This window comes from Mus musculus, chromosome 3 (assembly GCF_000001635.26).
Source record: "Mus musculus strain C57BL/6J chromosome 3, GRCm38.p6 C57BL/6J".
Taxonomy (NCBI): Eukaryota; Metazoa; Chordata; class Mammalia; order Rodentia; family Muridae; genus Mus; species Mus musculus.
The window spans coordinates 27904128-27910402 of NC_000069.6; the positions used below are offsets into that span (position 1 = coordinate 27904128).

General features: G+C 43.5%; 1 non-coding gene across 1 annotated transcript; it reads left to right on the plus strand.

Moving 5' to 3' along the window:
- Positions 1-4656: 4656 nt before the first annotated feature.
- Positions 4657-4720, plus strand: LOC115489812. Its single transcript, XR_003954759.1, has one exon. It is a non-coding gene; the product is annotated as a U7 small nuclear RNA (small nuclear RNA).
- Positions 4721-6275: the final 1555 nt, after the last annotated feature.

Below are 6275 nucleotides of genomic sequence, written 5' to 3' on the forward strand. Positions count from 1 at the left end.
CACATAGAGAGTTCAAAGCCAGCCTCCGGTGCCTACGATCCTGACAGGAAAGAAGGAAGGAAGGAAGGAAGGAAGGAAGGAAGGAAGGAAGGAAGGGAGGGAGGGAGGGAGGGAGGGGGGAAGGAAAAAAGAAAGAAAGAAAGAAAGAAAGAAAGAAAGAAAGAAAGAAAGAAAGAAAGAGAAAGAAAGAAAGAAAGAAAGAAAGAAAGAAAGAAAGAGGAAGGAAGGAAGAAGGGAGGGAGGGAGGGAGGGAGGGAGGGAGGGAGGGAGGAAAGACAAGAAAGGAAGACAGAGAAAGGAAGAGAGAGAAGAGAAGACAAGCAAGGGAATTGAACTGTGCAAACTCTTTGTCCTACTGTATCTCCATACAGATGATATCATAATTGTCATAATATTTTCTGAGATGAAGAAATTGGTAATATGAACATAGCATTTAGGTTATTAGGAGCTAGGTCTCATTACAAGCATCATGCTTTGGTGGCATATCTATGGTATTAGCACTGTATAGAAAGGCTAGTAATGTTTACTTTTCAACCCACCCAGATTTCCATCCTTGCTGTTTGTTTGTTTCCACAACAGAAAAGAAAAACCACAACAAAAGAGCATTTGAGTAACTTCCATATGACAAAGCATTCACATTTTTTTCTCACTGTCTATACAAAACAAACTGACAAAGCTGGGGCCAAGCAAGGCCACCTTATCTAACAAGAGAGCTCACGGAAACGGGTGTGTTACTAACAGTGGAAAGCACGAAGGGGTAAGCCAACTGGAGAGTCTCAGGCGGACATTAAGAACTAGCCATGCTTAGCCTGTCATTTCATGGACTGAATCCATTGTTAAACTCCCAAGAAAAAGCATCCAATGGCCGCCAGTTCTGGCCTTCCAGGGTCAGCTGTTAGCACCTCTCTGCTCTCTCCTTGTTTAGCACGGGGTGCCGCTCTGCTGCTATTTATAGACAGGTGGCAGGAACCTAACCTCCCAGTTATAGTCGCTCTCAACCATCCTCTGCCAGCACAGCCATTGTCACGTTCTGCTTCCTCTGAATGGAGCAGGTGTGACTCACCGTGCCCATTGAAACAGCAGCCCTGGGAAGGAGTGATCGATACGTGCTCGGAAAGGCTGGCCCAAAGTTAAATTTTTGTAATTGTCCTAATTCAAATATTTACTTAAAGTCTGTTTTTATATTATGTGCAGTTCAAGGGGAATGACATTGTCAGCTGTGCATTTCCTGGAACTGACTGACTGCCACAAGGCCACAGATAAAGTTTGTTTATAGAAAAACAAAATATGAAATAGAAATAACACTGTCCTGGTTGTGGGTTTGTGCTCCCACACACACTGGAGGGAGGGAGGAAGACACCCTACAACCTTTCCTCTACTGACAAAAGGCAAAGATGCTTTCACCCCATCTAGTGACGGAGAGCCACCATCCTGAGACAGTGTATCAGCTGCCTTCCCCATTGCTGTGCCCTGAAACTTGACAAGAACTATCATTAGCAAAGAAGGGTGTATCTTGCCTGCCGGTTTAAGGGGATACAGAACATCACAGCAGGGGACATGTGGTGACGGGGGGGGGGGGGGGGTGTCTTGTCACACTGTATTTACAGCCAGGATGTGGGGTGACGGATGCTGCTCTTTAGCCGACTGTCACCTCTTAATTAAATCGTGGGACCCCTAACCCTACGCAGTGGCATCACCCACATTTAGGATGTTAACTTAATTCAGTATAGAAACTCCCGGTTTTCCTCAGATAATTGTCTGCTAGGAACTCCAGACGCTCCCAAGTTGACAATAGTAAGTGTCATAGAAAGTCTAGGACAAAAGCAGATTTTCAATTTACCTTTAAGCTTTAACGACCCAGAGTTGTGGTGGCCGAGGTGGGAGAGTTGCCATGAATCCTGGGCTACAGTGTCTCAAAGAAGGAGGCAGACAAATGGATTCAACTCTTCCGTGTAAGTGAGTCCTCAGCCTGGTTACCTGGTTCTGTGAGCTTGGATAAATTCAGGCTGGCTTGGCACAGCGCGGAGGCTCGAGGCCTACAAGTTGCTTGTGTGTAACTACTTGATAAGTGAAAACCTTCCTGGATATACGGAACAAAACCACATGCAGCTTATAGCTGCTCTCCATGTTATTACTTCCTATTTTCATTATTTATCAGTTATTGTTTTTCTGATAATGTTAAGTAGGCAACATGCTCATAGCACTCCTAGAGTTTGGCTTTTCTTTCATTGTATTGTTTTGTTAGTGGTATTGGATATTGAAGCCTTAGGCAGGGCCTTATGCATGCTAACCACACAGACTTCTGTTGTAGTACACCCCTATCCCTAGCTTCCTTGCTGATAGAAAACATGTGTATGTGTATGTGTGTGTGGGGGGGCTGGTGGCTAAGGAGATGGTGCAGGTGGTAAAATGCTTGCCATGTAAGCGGAGGATCTACCATGTTTTAAAAAGGCCAGTGTGTCTTTCCTTTACTCTCCAGCAGTAGAAGCACTGGGGCGGCATAGGCAGGAGGACCCTTGGGGCTAGCTGGCCAGCCAGCGTAACTAAATCGGTGAGCTCCAGGTCCAGTGATTCAGTTTCAAAAGCTAGAGAGTGACTGAGGAAGACTCCTAATGTCAAGCTCTGGCCTCCACACACGTGTACACACACACACACACACACACACACACACACACACACACACACGTGAGGTGGTATGAAGAGACCTGGAATGTCGCTCAACCAATAGACTGAGTGCCTAGCACGCAGGAATCTCCTGATTGGCTGACTCCTCACCACTGCAGAAAACTAGCCTGGTGGTTCGCACCTGTTCTGTCAGCAAGTGGGGGCAGGGCTGTCAGAAGTTGAACATCATCTTCAAGCACACAGGGAGGCATGTTCACAGGCCAGCATGGGATAGGGATGAGATAATGTCTCAGAGATGTGGGGTGGGGCACAGGGACAGAGGGAGGGAGGGAGGGAGAGAGGGAGAAATCTTGATGCTATTACAGAGCTTTGAGGACAGTGGAAGGAAACTGGAGAGTTAGCTGCTAGGATCACAGCCCAAACCCTCCAGTCCTGTCCTAAAGAGAGGGTTTCTTCTCATGTTTATAGTGCTGGCTTAAGGGCTGATGGAAATAAATACTTGGCTAAAAGCTGACTCTTTTACCAAATGTTCTTCCCAGTTCTCTTGCTGCCACAAACACAGCCACAGAGTCCCCCCCCCCTCCTTTTTTCCCTGAACATTCTATTCATTTCTATCTCTTGATGATAAAACAGTACTGAGTGCTGTGGTACTTTGTGATACTCACTCAGGACGTTCGGAAAGTGACTAGGAGTGTGCTTTGTCTCCATGCCCTCTTGGTCAAGGTCTTCCTGTCCCTGCTCCCCTCAGCCCAGGCACACATGTACACAGAGGAGTGATGCAGATACTGTGAAGTGATAGACTTGTCTTTCACTATGCAAATATCAAAGGTAGGCAAGAGTGGCCAGAGGTCACAATCCTGACCCCTGTTCTCTCTAGACTCCAGGAAGAGATATTTATGCATCAAGCAAATTATCCATTTCTTGTAACAATGGAGAAAGAAGTTTTGAAAGAATTCATTTTGGAGATAAATGGCACATTAATGAGAGAAAGAAAAGAAAGCAAAATGAGTAGGCTGACTCTTCTGGATGATGCAACTTCTGCATAGCTAAGACTGGGGACATGCTCATAGGGGCAAGAAACAGGAAAACCCATGAAAACAGGGATGCGAGATAGCAAACCATGGGAACCCTAGCACCCAGGTACAGAGGCTTGTATTTATAACCCAATACTGGAAAGGCAGAGACGGGATGATCTCTGGTGGTCTCTGGTGAGCCAGTGCCTAATCCTGCATGGCCATGATAGGGACTGCTAAACATGGTTCCCACCTCTGGAACAGAACCAGCTGGGGATGAGCCTCCATGAATCTTGATGGTTGCTATGGGTGTAAGGCTTTTTTGTATAATAATATATATATATTTACATGATCCTCATTCTAGGAATATCCTCTCTGCCAAGATTAGAGATAACCTTGATAACCAGAGACAGCATGAATCCAGGAGTTGAGGGTGTGTCTATGTCTCAGCAAAATGGTAAGCCTTTAGGGCTGTGGGAAAGAACTCTAAAAACATGAGTTTAAAGCTATATACTTTATCAATTATGCAAATATATGGATGGAATATGAATTGTATAGGTGCTTCACAGACTTAAAAAATCAGAGGCACCTGGACTATAAGCCAGCTTATCTGAAAGAAAAAAAAAAAAAGGCAGACAGATATAAAGGCAGGCAGATTCCTGAGTTAAAGGTCAGCCTGGGACAGAGCTAATTAAGGTCCAGGCTTGGCCGGAATGGTCATCTCAGGACGGGGGCCCCACCCATCTATCTTATTATCTGTGTTTAACAAAGGCAGACAGATCTCTGAATTCATTTGCCATGTTACAAAAAATGTATTTTCTGTCTTTCTAATAGTCAAGGGGTCATGAAATGCTGATTTGTAGAAAAGGGAACCTGGAATAAATGGTTGAATCTATGTGTGAATAAGCAACTGGGCTTTTGGTCTGCATGAAATGAGCTAGCAGTGAGTGGTAGCAGTCTTTTTTTTTTTTTTAACGTTTTTTCCTAGCAAGAGCTGAGCTGTCTGGATATCTCTGGAAAGTGAACAGAGGTCTTTTAGAATATTTTCTAACAGGATTTCTGACCTTGGCCAGAAATCCCAAGAATTATTTAGAGAGCTAACACAGCTCTTTTAGATTTTTGTCTAGAAAATCCAAGATTTTTTTTTTTTTTTTTTTTTTTTTTAGCAGCTTTTCTGACTCTGGTCAGAAAACCCATGAGCTATTCAGGGACCTTCTAGAATTTTTACTAGTAGAGAGAGTTGTCTCGAGCAAGAGCTATCTTGAGTAGACCACAGAGCCAAGAACTATCTACGAAGAGCTGTTTAGGAAGCCATCTGGCGCAGGACATAGGCTGTCAGCTTGGACCCATGATTTGACTTCTGGCTGTTTGTTTTGACACTGCCGGGCACCCCTTCTCTCAGAACCCCTCTTCAGGCCAAGGTTGATCCTTAGCAAGCCAGTTTAACAGAATTGGTAAGAGACCCTGTCTCAAAAATTAGATGGATAGCATTAGAAGCAAACACCTGACACTGACCTCTGTGTTACACACACACACACACACACACACACACACACACACACACACACCTGTGAATACATCTATGGACATCTACATCTTACACACAAACTAAAAAATTCCAGTGTAAATACTCAGTCACACACATAGATACACCCACATATTACCAAATATTTACTTAGGGGTTTTCTTTCTGCTAAATTGATTAAAGTTATAAAAAGCCCCAGTGCATGGGCTTTTAAAAAATGTTACATGTTAATCTCTTTGTCCCTTTTTACCCACCAGCAGGGTTTATTTACAAAATTCCAGGAAGTACTTTTAAGTTTTTCTCCATTAAAAATTAGTTCCAGCGTGGTTTGACAACTGTTTTTCAATTTCATTCCAAAATTAAGATAAAATGTCTCTACTAACAGTGAAATGAAAGCCAAATTCCAACCCAGTTGCCTCATCTCATGTTTTTTATTATTCTGCTTCTGAATAATGCATTTTTATAAATATTAAAAAAAAAAAACGTGTTCTGTGCTGCAGAGGCAAGATTGTACACATGCTAAGCCCAGTTGCAATCCCCAGAAGACATTCATTTTAGGCCACATATAGTTTTTCTCACTTCCTTGATACAGAAAGAAAACCCTACAAAATCCAGCTACATTCATTTGGGGCCAGTGCTAAACCATGGACATTTTGTGTGTTTTACATTCTAAGGACTGAATCCAGAGCCTCCTGCATGCTAGAAAAAGACTCTGCCACTGAGCCAGTTACCCCCATCTACTCTGGACCAACCAAAGATTTTAATACTAACAACAGAGCTGGTTTGAGTTCAGGCAGGGGGATTGCTTGGTGACAGGTAAACATGAAATCTATAACTCATAAAGTTTAGCAGTGAGAACTAACTCTATCACCACAGCTATTACTACAGTGTTGTGGTTCAGATCCTCGGGCAGGAAAGGCACCTGCTGCCAAGCCTGAGCACCTCAATTGGGTCTCTGAGACCCACATGGTAGAAGGAGAGAAGTGACTTCTGAAAGCTGTCCTTTGAGCTCCACACTAGAGCCATGGTATACTCATGCCTCATTCCTCACCAAGTAAGTAAAATATTTAAAGATATGTATATATAAAGAAAAAAAGTTACATAAAATGATG